This window comes from Zootermopsis nevadensis, unplaced genomic scaffold (assembly GCF_977971745.1).
Source record: "Zootermopsis nevadensis isolate Lab colony 2312 unplaced genomic scaffold, Znev_1.0 Znev_ptg000022l, whole genome shotgun sequence".
NCBI lineage: Eukaryota > Metazoa > Arthropoda > Insecta > Blattodea > Termopsidae > Zootermopsis > Zootermopsis nevadensis.
In genome coordinates, this window is record NW_028259154.1 from 12,948,359 (window position 1) to 12,961,195 (window position 12,837).

Below are 12,837 nucleotides of genomic sequence, written 5' to 3' on the forward strand. Positions count from 1 at the left end.
ATAGAACTGAATTGTGCTGAGACGATGCAAGACCCCACTGCATATTTACATACAAAGGGCTTTCAATGAAATTGAATGGGAAACCTTGATGTTATATATGTACCAGAAGTGACCACAAAAATCCCCAAAGTCTATTTCTTCCTGCTACATTGAATTTAGTACACGATGCCCTCTTAAGCCACGATTGCGCCCTTAGTAAGTAGTACCTGGATTTAAAATCCAAAAAGATTTGGGACGATAAAATATTTTGAAAACAAATTCACAAATTATACACCACTCTGCAACATCAAAAAATGTTACATTTTGCAGTGCTTAGTCATTAAAGTAGGAGTAGGTAGAAGTATAATATTCAAATGCATCTTCAAAAAATATAAATATGCTGATTGGGTATGCATCAGGTTTATTGGACTCAGGACATGTCCAACGGCACTCGATCTGAACAGATTAATGAAATCTCTGGTGTCATAGAATGTGGGTAATTTCTTGATTAGATGATTTACTAAAACTTATAAAAAAACTCTGCTCCAAGGAGTTAACATTAAAGGTCTTACATAAAAGCTTAATTATTTTTATATCGTCAGAAGAGTTATGTTAAATGTACCAAAAATAATCTGGAAGAAACATTAGCTCACATTAAATTTCAAGTTTCAAAGGCCCGGAAGGATTTTATGAACAAAATACGTCACTCTAAACGACGAATTAAGAGTCGCTGGCTTTGCTACCCTACGAGTTCTGAACTGTCTTTATCGCTCGGGCTTCGCTATTTGTTTCTGCGTTGTACGATTTGGTTGTAATCTTAAAGCATACGTTTTTGTGACGGCTGCTATGGAAGGGATAACGTTATGTCAAACAGCAGACATGTTCCTATTACGGAAGAAATTACACATAATAGTCGCGTATAAATCTGTCAGGATATTACCAGTACAAAAATTTAAACAGATTCTGGGGATGAAAATTTTATGTGATTATCGCTGAGGACGTACAGTTATTGAATACGTTCCACATTGTAGCTAAGGACTAACATATAACTTATAAATTACGGCCGTGTCTTATAGAGATGACGGTTACTAGCACAGAACTGGAAAAATAGGCTAGAAATTTACGAACGCTACTTTCTAAATGTTCCTGTTGGTATCAATATTAGTATATTAAATATAAATTAATTAACTCCATGGAGTATAAAGTTCCTTCAAACGTTGATAGTAGCTCACCTGTTCAAGAAACTCGCAGCCTTTTATAGAATCAGGAAGTCAAAACCGTGATCACAGCAACCCGCGTTAAATGCAAATACTGTAATTAAACTGTTTAGCAGTCTAACATAAACTGATTGATAGGTAATATTGTGACAGTCTGTCCATCATCAAAGATATTTACTGCGGTAATAATGAGCGACTGATGGACAGGTTTGTCACCTAATTAGCAGGGGAAACACAAGTAACACCTGTCCAGTACAAATTGTAAATATCCCATCGGGGAATCAAACACAAATCATGTCGTTGCATGGTCTACATAGCAAGAGATCAATTCAAGGCTTTGGTTAAGCGCAATTCACTGTATTAATGACAATGTTGTGGCATAAGGTAACCCTGAAGTAAAGCCCGAACAACAAAGATAACCCTTGGGAGCCGAAGCTCGTCTACATAATATTTAAGAATTCAGTACGTATCACAAAGAAAGGATAGCTCTTTACCATTATAAAGATCAACTTGTTGATACTGTTCACGGAAATAATCAAAGTTAAATCTGAGAATCATTAGAAACCCACAAATTTAAAATGCAGTTATTGACTGTTTAAGTCATTGATACATATAGTTAACAGCATATCCAGTGTAATCGTCTTTATTCCATATATTTCTTCAGCCATAACAACAAAAACAACAACAATAATAATAATAATAATAAACGTTTTAGTCATAAGTTACTTATTTTCATTTGCTTTCCTTTAATGAATATCTTGCACTATTTACGTATTTTATTTTCGTCTTTTCATCAAATATGTTCTTCTTTAGAGTGATTTTAAAGCTTGGAAAACCTGCAAGACCGAGAAGAAATGGAAGGATAACATTAAGATGGATCTTCACTGTATAATGAAACTGTGACGATTGTGTGTAGATGAAACTGATTTACGGTCGCGTTCAATGACCGACTGTGATTGGTTGTGACGTTACTGGTGCAGAAACTTGGTTTCTGCTATAACAGTACTAGTGTGTAACTTCCTGGGACTAGAGCCCACGTTATTAAATTCATTTTAAGACGTATTTATATTAGCGTTCAATCTACGTCATCCAATTAACTAATAGAACGAATGTAAACCTTCATCCATCTCAGGCACAGGCATTGTAAATACAGCCTACTGCATACATTTTGACAGTGGTGGTTTCAAAACAGTAGTTCTCAAACGGTATGACGCGAGCCTTTGGCAACTGCGCCGCGAGGCTTCGAATAGAAGAATGATTACATAAAATTAAGAATGTAAATTAAAATATCAATTAATTGTTAATATCACATTAACATCTTGAGTATATTTGGTAATTAGTTAAAGCATAACATTAAACTTGTATTTGAAAGTTTAAAGCTGGATTTAGTGGCAACGGTAGTAACAGTTACTGTTCGTGCTGACAATAAATGACTTTGAAGGTAACTTATTCCGCTCCTTCTCACCAATTAAATCGTACGAACTGTGTTTGTTGACGAAATCTGCTAAAAATAGTAAATACCTGTTCTTTGTCGCTCTGTTCTTACACAAGTTGTGTTGAGTGCAGTGCTCTTTGTTAAAAACGATCATATGAATTTTGGAGACTACTGCATTTTCTTCAGCTCTTTAAATTGATATTTGCATAAAAACTTCATCTTTCCATTTTACGATAATTTATAAGTTTACATAATAAATGGCATTACTTAAAAATATATGTACCCTTATTATAAACATTAGTTCCCTATTATGATTCGAGTCGAGTGTACCAAATATATACCCCAAGTAAGCCGGGAGCACCAAAAATTTAAAACCACTATCATAAAACATTATCCATATTGGTTAAATTAGTTTCATCTTATTATACGACACTGTTTTAACTGTAGATTTTATTTAACATCATCTAAGATGGGAAGATAAAAGCAAATGGTATGTACATAAGATTTGAAAGAGAAGTCGATAATGACATTTCAAGTACAACCTCGATAAGTGAATGGTGAATGGCGTGAAGCTCAAAACCTTAAATCAGGAGACCTGATCAATACATTTCACGCCTCTCATAGAATCCCTGCTAAAAAAAAGGCATGCCATGAACCTTATCATGTGCCTCCTCAATCAAATTCACATCCTCATATCGCAATGATATACCTGCCTAAGAGCATATTCATATTTGTAAAAGAAAGCAGTAATTAAAAGCGACTGTTTTGTTGTTCTTTTAGCAGTGACGTCGTCTAGACGTACAGGCGAATATCAGCATTTTCTAGGAACATACTGTCTCCACCTTCCGGAATGAGACCCTTCAAGATACTGACAGTCTTTTTTCTAAACCCCGGTGGTACCCAAATACACTCTGTTATTACCCAAATACCAACAACCACATTTTCACAGCCGCGAGAGCTTCAAATCTCACACAGAAATTAAAGAGATCGATAAAAATTATAAGAAACACGTTCAGGCACAAAAACAGAAATAAAAAGAAAATATAAAAATATCTAGGTAGAGGTTCGAAATGATTATTTTTCTATTATGAAGCTGGAACGGTAATTACTGCCTTAAGTTCTTGGGTATAATCATATACACCTAGATTCTGGTACGAGTAAATTTTAAACCTAAACTTCGAAAAGACAAATATTTTGGAATATAAAATTATGAAAACATATCTTTCCACTTTCATCACTTATGAATCTTCTCATATAAATTCCTTTGCTGAAGTCTCGTCTTACCAACATTGGGTCAATATTCTGCTGGTAACGTCAGTAAGGCAGGCTTCAAATTCACTCATTTTCAAGCTGGGTCTACGGCCCGATTGTGGACCCCCCCCCCCCCCCGTACCACTGTATATCCATCCACCACAATTTACATGTAAATTACAAGAGAGGGGGCAATTATATTAAGACTACTTGGAAGAACAGATAGGGAGGAAGGTCGAAACTGCTCCTTGGACACTCGCACTGCAAGAATTTCACTGGGGCACATTTGTATATACAGCAAGGTAAATATACTGTAAGCCTATTATCTTATATAAAAGTCCTTTAGAAGGCTTACAGTATTCTCCGTTTCTCCCCTTAATTCCACTAGGACTTTGTCTGGTTGAAAAGTGGTAGTAATTGGTCTCAACAGCGCAAAAGTTGTCAGAGTCCACTGCTGATTCGTTACTTGACAGCTGTCTAATTCACAATGTGATAATTGTCATAATGTGTAAATAGTTTTATTAAAATTACGTTTTGCTTTAAGAAAAATCCATACGAACTAACAAAGTTTACGCTTATCCTAGAATTCTCAATACCTGCTAAAAAAATTCCTAACCCTAAGACAAGATATTGTGTTTAATATTTCTGTTTAATATTTGGGGGAATCTTCTATAAGATTACTTTCTGTGGTACAGCCTGGTGGCCAATTACAGATACAGCACAGAGATAAACTCACAAACGCAGTAAAACATAAAAGGTAAAACAAGCAATATATAAAATACATTGATACGGAAAGTACACAAAAAATTACTACTAACTACATTAGGATATTTGTAAAAATAACATGAATCAATTAAGTAAATTATGCTATTATAGAATATGATTAAGTGTGACAATTTTCGTCTCGAATATGTCCAAATCCCGGCAGACAACATTAGCAGCTGCTAGATGCGCATCAGCTGCTAATGTTGTCTGCAGGGATTTGGACATATTCGAGACGAAAATTGTCACACTTCTTCACATTTTATAATAGTATAATTTACTTAATTGATTCATGTTATTTTTACAAATATCCTAATGTAGTTAGTAGTAATTTTTTGTGTACTTTCCGTATCAATGTATTTTATATATTGCTTGTTTTACCTTTTATGTTTTACTGCGTTTGTGAGTTTATCTCTGTGCTGTATCTGTAATTGGCCACCAGGCTGTTGATACAGCACACAAATAATAAAGAATTGAATTATTTCCTATAGACATGGATATCACCTCAACTTTATTTGTGCATGTTGACATTCTAAACCTTCTCTCAACTTATTACTCTTCGCTTAATTATATCATCGGTAGAAAAATCGTCAGTAATAATCGAACAGACAAACAGATACTTTCATCAAATTGGATTAAACTCATGTCATATTCTGTATAGCTAATCAGAAATACAAACATGATTACAAATGTTTAGCGCCGGTCTTCTAATGTGTTTATTGTTCGAACTGCAGAAACATTCTTCATTGATACTCGACCCTGGAGTTATCTTACTATTCTTAGTCGGTAATTTAAACTATAGGACCGAGAACACCTCAACAGCAATACCATGGCAACGGTTATAATTTTATAAGCACAAGTGTGACGGACATCGGCTATTGTATTAGGGGTAAATAAATAGATTTAACGACTGTTCTGAATACCATATGTTTATAACGTGGAATAGGAATATGGCTAAAAACTATAAGTTTTAATGGAAGTATCGTGATATATTTTAGTGTTTTTGTCAAAATGTTTGTAAAAATTGACTGAAAAATTTCGAGAAAGACAGTAGTCAAATTATCCGGGCTCTGAGTTGAAATTCCAAGCCTGAACCTCTCGATTACGAAACAGTATCAAAAGGAGACACATATAGAAATGAAAATATCGAGTAATCCGCTCATCGTTGTGCCAAATAGACACCAACAACAGTAGCACTAAAGACTTCATTCTGGGTGCGACCAGCCTCTACCCACAGCTTTGTCCAAGTCTTCTTCATGCCTTCTTTTTACCTCCTACCCCCCCGCCCCTTTATATGTAAAGGAAAGAGGACCAGGACGTGCTTGCATCTCCTTTGGGTCTTCTCCCTCAAATAATTCTTCGCCAGGAGGATCCAACGCTAGAAGCTCCCCCCCGGCCCCCGCGCCTGAATACACGTGATAAGTCCCTGCGCCATCTTGTTTGCTACCTACTCCATTTTCTTATTAGACTAGGGGTTTTCATCAACACTCAAACTGGTTAACAGTGGGATTATATCGAATTCTTTAAAGCCTTGTTTGGATTACAGTACATCAAATAAGAATAAGTCGCAAAATCATTTCTCCTGCAGAAAAATACAAGATCTAATTTAAGAACGTTCCATACCACTTCCTGTACAGCTGTTCCACAAGTAACAACACAGTGGTTCAGAAACCTCATTGTGTGTGAGAGCATGTGTATGTGTGTATATATATATATATATATATATATATATATATATATATATATATATATATACAGGATGATTCAAAAGGTTAGGACCAAACTGAAGGATCGTATAGAGGGGCTCAGAGAGAACAACTTTCGAATAGGAATCCATGTCCTCCGAAGTTATCCTGAGTCAGTCGAGGTCATTGAAGGTAGGGAAGTCTGATGACATACCGCTGAAATAATCGTACTTTGCTATTCTCCTACTAGCTTAATTTTGAATCACACGTATCCCGGGCGTTGGATAGGGAGAGGAGGGTCGGTTGAATGGCCATAACACTCCCCAGACTTGACACCTCTCGATTACTACTTTTGGAGCATTTCAAGAGCCTCGTTTACGAGACACCGGTGGACGACCCAGAACAACTTTTGGCCAGAATATTTGTTGCATCTGACGTGGTCCGTGAGACTCCTGGGGTATTTGGAAGGGTGCGCCAGAGTTTCGTTCGCCGATGCAATGCCTGCATTGAATGTGGAGGACGCCACTTTGAACACCTGTTGTAAATTTAGTTTGTAAGATTGCTAACGTAATCCTTGTACATTAATAAAAAAATTTAAGCTAGTAGGAGAATAGCAAAGTACGATTATTTCGGCGGTATGTTATCAGACTTCCCTACCTTCAATGGCCTCGACTGACTCAGGATAACTTCGGAGGCCATGGATTCCTATTCGAAAGTTGTTCTCTCTGAGTCCCCCTATACGCTCCTTCAGTTTGGCCCTAACCTTTTGAATCACTCTGTATATAACCGATTACATGGGCAATACATTGGATGCACTTGTTATTGATTGAAAGATCTCAACATTTTTGTGTATATCAGGTTTCGGTATGTTCGAGAATTCCAACAGCGATGTATTGTATGCAATAAAACCCCAACAAAACTTAAACCTTAAGAAAATATGTAGTCTATGTCGTAATGAAAACAGAACACAGCGAAAAGGAATTCCTAGATGTTTACTGTGCAGGGAACGTAAAATATATTTCGTAATAAAAATTAATGACAGGATTTGAGGTTCTTATTACCGTGAGTCCGATGATGGCTGTCTTCTGGGTTTTAGCGCCGTGTTCTCTGGTAGAACTTTACCAACGTTTTATAGATCCTTGCTGCCTCCATCGTCAGGGCGATCAGAGGACACCTGAAACGTTGGTATACTTCTATAAGATCATATGTTACTACAACACATAAGACAGCCATCTTCATACTTAATGGTGATCGTGAAACGAGTAAAGATTGCAATAGTAATTTTCCAAAATTAAGTGTTACCCACTCACTAATTTTGTGTTGAATTAATATGAGGGTAGTAGGACTCTGGACTGAGAACAGTGTGATAACAACAGATATAGTGATTATAATAATAGTACAATAATAGTCTAATATTTGTCTAATAACAGAATAAATTAGATTAGTCATAGCACGTTGTATTCTCTTACATTATTTTCTGAAAATTCACAAATTTGGAATTAAAATGTTTCGAAGTCACGGCCTAAGGACTCTTTTCCCTACTAGCAAGAGATTACAGAACTTCACAATTCCCTTGTTCTGTTCCATCATCTACAACTTTTCCACCCGTATTCTTCTCTTATTAGCAGAAGATTTCGACCCTCACAATTACAAATTACTGAAGGGGCAATTTCTCATGCAAAGTGCTGAATCAGAAGAAAATGCCTGCAGCTGCAGACATAGATACATCTTGGTTTCCAATCCTGGGGATTTCAGTTTCTACAGAGAAATATATGATAATTTGCCCGAACGCAATGAGGGAAAGTTCCGTCTTTTTTTGCGTGTTTAATTACCGAATATGTTAACTTGTTAGTTAGGTATCGGATAAGATTCCTTCAGTCAACCTAATAATTATAAATTGTTTCTTATGTTAACATGTTTCTTTACTATGCGTGTCAGTATATATATATATATATATATATATATATATATATATATCATTAATTCAGCTACCTTCATTTCATCATTTGCATAAATATACCACTAGCAGCTTTATTTACTTCACCTATCACTTTCCTAGTTACCCGTATAAATGTTAATAATATCCTAACAATCATAATTTGTCATTTTGTTATTAAATTAATTGCAAACGATCCTGAGTACAGAAATAGTAGTTCCGTTGACACTGTTGACAAACCATTGGAACAATAAGCAGAAATGTGGACAGCATGAAACATAAACCATTTTAACAATGAGCAGAATTTAATTTCAAACATATGTAAACCACGTTAGTTTAATTGTTGAAGTAAATAGAAGTCCATTTAGATAATGTAGGGAGTGTACAATTTAACATCGGAATTACCTTTGTGTTGAAAGCGAACTCAGAATTATTATGCATTAAATTACACAGAACAGAGCACAGGTCGTGTGGACGTATGAAAATTAATAGAAGACGCAGTGCGTATCCAAGCTAAATGCAAACACCGCAAAACAAATGCCTGTTTTCACGCACATGTTGTGAGTACATAGCCTACGACTGTTTTCAATGAAAGCAAAATGTAATTCATACACAAACACAAAAAGAGATAAGTAAATCCATGGAGTACAGGCCTTCTTACGCTCCAATCACGCCAATTTCCCCAGATGTTGTTCTTTCTCCTTCAGGTTTCATGAATAAAATGTTTGTTTTCATAATCTCTCTCATATATTTATCTGAGTATATGAAGGAAATTTGCCTGCTGTAATGGGACAAAAATATATAATGGCGTACATGAAATAACGTAAAAATTAAGATACGCTAAATTATAATTCTCTGTTTCTATATCTTTATGATTATATTTCTATATAATCATAATTGTTTCTATAGAATTATTATTTAATTCCTGTATCATTATGCTGCTATTTCTACGCAATTCAGCTCCTAATTCTATATAATTATGCCCATTTGTCTATATAATTATACTTCTATATCAAATTCCTATATATATATTTCTATATCCCCCACCTTTACAATAATCGTCATTATAATTATTAATCCTAGCATCAAACGATTTACATTGTGAATGTTGTGTCCCCACGCCACGTTAAAACAGGTGATTTACAGTGTGTATCGCGGCGCGGACATGTTTGCCGTGCGGTTTGTAACGAGAAGAAAATAAAGCAAAAGGCGCTTTGTAGGTCTCAGTGGGAATCTTTGGATTAAATTGAATTTCCGGTCATCCGACGAGACGACGCTAGTAGCAGGTGATCGTGCAACTTCCATACTGTGTTGGATTCTATCCTAACTTGATTTGTAGCGAGCAACTTATTTTATTACAACGTAATTCGCTTTTGTATTAATAAGTGAAGGAAGAAAACTAATTTTATGTTGATTGAAAAATGTGTAAATTGTATAAATACTGACTGGCTGCTGGCAGGTTTCGTTTCCCGGTTGGTGAAAGAAATTTCCCTTTTCATAGCCACATCCAGACCGGCTCTGAAGCAAACCTAGTCTCTTACTTCGCGGGAACTCTTTTCCCAGAGGGTTAAGCGCCCGGAGCGTCAGGCCTAACTCCTCTCCATATCTAATACCAACCGTAGGATTGCATATAGTTCTACCTCCACGTCTGTTATATGCCTTAATTTCTGGGTGCTTGTGCATAGGATCAACTTTATCTTTACTTCTTAACAAAAAATAAAATTGCCTCACAGTGATTTTATCAGTGTTAATTTAGGAAATATTCTTTATTAATCATTTCGTTACTTTAGCTTCTTAATATACTTCTTGCTGGTTTGATAGCGTACAGCCTTTGAAAAACACTAACGGAGTGTGTGGACAAAGACGTAGAACGAAGGAAGATATAATGAACGGTTAATGTTGAGAAAATAGTGTTCGGAATCTTTTATAAACTGATGTGTGAGGCTGAGATGTGGATAAAACTGGCTCTGGATCATGTCCAAATGAAAGGCATCTCTTAATAATAATTGTGTCAACTCGGTTGTCTTACCAGAGTGACAGTTGGCGGTCGATACTGTTGGTAGCTAGAGATATCGATTCGGCCCTGTTTTCTTATTGTTCTGTTATGGGGTGAGACTATGTCTCTGTGAAACTGGGCCAAAGGAATAACTGCCCCTGTACTCTGTCCACCACAATCCCACATGAACTGACCTGGGTGCCAACCCGGGCTTTCTCAGCGAGTAGCCAGAGTAATGACACAGCCAATTCAGTTGTTAGCTGGTCTTCTGGTGCACACATTTCATAATCTCCAATGAAGATGATAATATGAACTTCTGATCCTCGTGGTATTATACAGAACGATTGTAAATCTCAGGTACCGAACAAAAGCCTTGATGCTAGCCACACTGTAGTGGATAACTGAATGAACAGACATCTACTTGATATCCTTCAACACGTCGGAGAGAAAGCAACTGTATCGGATAACTATACCCCTAGAGGTTATGTTATGAGCTGTTCCTTATAAAACAAACGTCCAGGAGACATGCAAGCAAACTTCTCGCATTACAAAGTATAACTGCGTATCTTGTTCACTTCTTGTAAAGAGGACAGGCGGAGGGTTGCTGCCGACATTGATTCTCAATCTGCTTACTCCCCCAGACCAGCCCTCACCCAGATGCTAACAAAATAGCTCACGAGTGCAAGTTCTCAAACGTTAGTTTCAAGTAGAGCGTATGCTATGTTATTGCTCCTAAGCGGATAACGTTATGTGATTCCAACGAAAATAGCTGGTGCTTGACATTGAAAATCTAAAACCAGAATATTCGTTACAGTCTTAATAAAAGAACCTATGCTAAACATGTAATTATAAGAGATATTTCAGTTTCTCGTGGTGGCGATTATGGAGATGGTTGTCTTCTGGGTTGTTATACGATGTAATTTGGTAGATGACCTACGTTTCAGAGATTTTTCTGCCAGACTACACAGCACAACAGCCATCATAATATCATAGTGTGTATTTGATTGGTTTTGAACACAGATAAACTTTCGGATCCCATAAAATCATTACTTTTTCTGAAGTTTGAACAAAAAATAGAAACTAACATTAGGCAAGTAAGATGTTAAAATAAAATGACGAAATATGATTAAATATATAAATAAATTGATGCAAAATTGATATAATGTCTTTGGAACAACTTAAAAATGCAACGTAAATTGAAATATAATTGAATAATCAAGGCCGACTTGGATAACAGTAAACAAAACCAAAAATACTAAAAATAACAAATTAGTGATAGTAAAGCACAATTTTTTTTAATATCACTGTCCCCTAATTTCCACTGAACCAATTCATTTAGTTTCTAAACGAATAATTTGATTTATCTCAATATTTTCTTCACATATAAAAATCTCAACCTATCGCTATTTCATTGATTTCACTACCCCAAATACAACAAATAAAGCAGTCAGTTGTGTACACATTATTGTAAACAGTATTAATATACGAGCTAATTCCGTGTACGTGTATTTATTTAGACTTTGACAGTTCGGTTACTTTTATGTCGTTACGAAATTCAGCTCAAAAGTCAATTCCAAAGAGAAGCTATCCAAGACAGACTTCCCTTCCTCCGACTTGTTTCCATATCCACTTGATCCCTCTCCGTTCTTTATGGTAGAATACGAAGAGATAAACGGAAGACTGGAACGAGGCTAGAAAACTGGCCATTGGACAGAACGCTCTAGGGGTACATTTGACAGAGGAAGGAAATGTGCTATTAAACACGTGATCCAATATGGTGGCACGTACCTTCAGTACGATTACTGTCTTCATACTAGGACTGTCAATAAAAGCTACCACATATCATTGCATTGGAATGGTATAACATATTGGGTCACCAACATATATTTTTTTTCTTCAATGTTGCAAATGTTTATCTTCTTAGTTAAGTCTGATGAAATTTCTGTAGAGGGAATGCTCAATGTGAATTCGTTGGGACAGAGATGAAGTATAACTTCACAAAAATTTCAAACATGAACGTAGTAAAAAGAATTTTGACTTCGTTGCTAAACATACTACCACAAATATTTACCATTATATCAGTTCACAGTTTCGTGAAAATTTGATTTTAATTAGTTTACTTACATGTAATTATATTTTATTAAGTTAAACAAACCAGAGTAATCAGAAATGTTTCGGCTTTATAAAATGACTGAATGGTAGTTTGAATACCAAAGACTGAAGCCAGCAGAACACCCACATTCTTTTAAAAAAACTTTGTAGGGCTGATTTGTCTTAGACAAACAATACAGAAACGGAACTATTTTTATCAGAACTGTTTATTGTCTGGATAAAAATACATTAGGCTTATTGGAGGATGGTTCTATATCCCTATCATATTAAATACAAAAGTGCCTATTCTGTTATATCCATTAAATTAGATTTATTATTACAAAAAGGAGCAGATAAAACGATAAAAATATCAGCAGACTACAATATGTAGAACTATTGGGAGAAACGCAACAAATTGTAACCATTAACAGTGTATTTTAAATTATCGTTATAATAAAGACAATGGTGTTAACATTTTATAATAC

General features: G+C 35.6%; 1 long non-coding RNA gene across 7 annotated transcripts in view; it reads right to left on the minus strand.

Annotated features, from left to right (window-relative positions):
• LOC110835910 (uncharacterized) overlaps positions 1-12,837 on the minus strand; it is a 99,357-nt gene that overhangs the window by 84,424 nt on the left and 2,096 nt on the right. For all 7 annotated transcript variants that reach the window (XR_015536468.1, XR_015536466.1, XR_015536469.1 and 4 more), the window contains exon 2: positions 7,391-7,503. This is a non-coding gene — a long non-coding RNA (uncharacterized LOC110835910). The remainder of the gene's footprint in view (positions 1-7,390; positions 7,504-12,837) is intronic.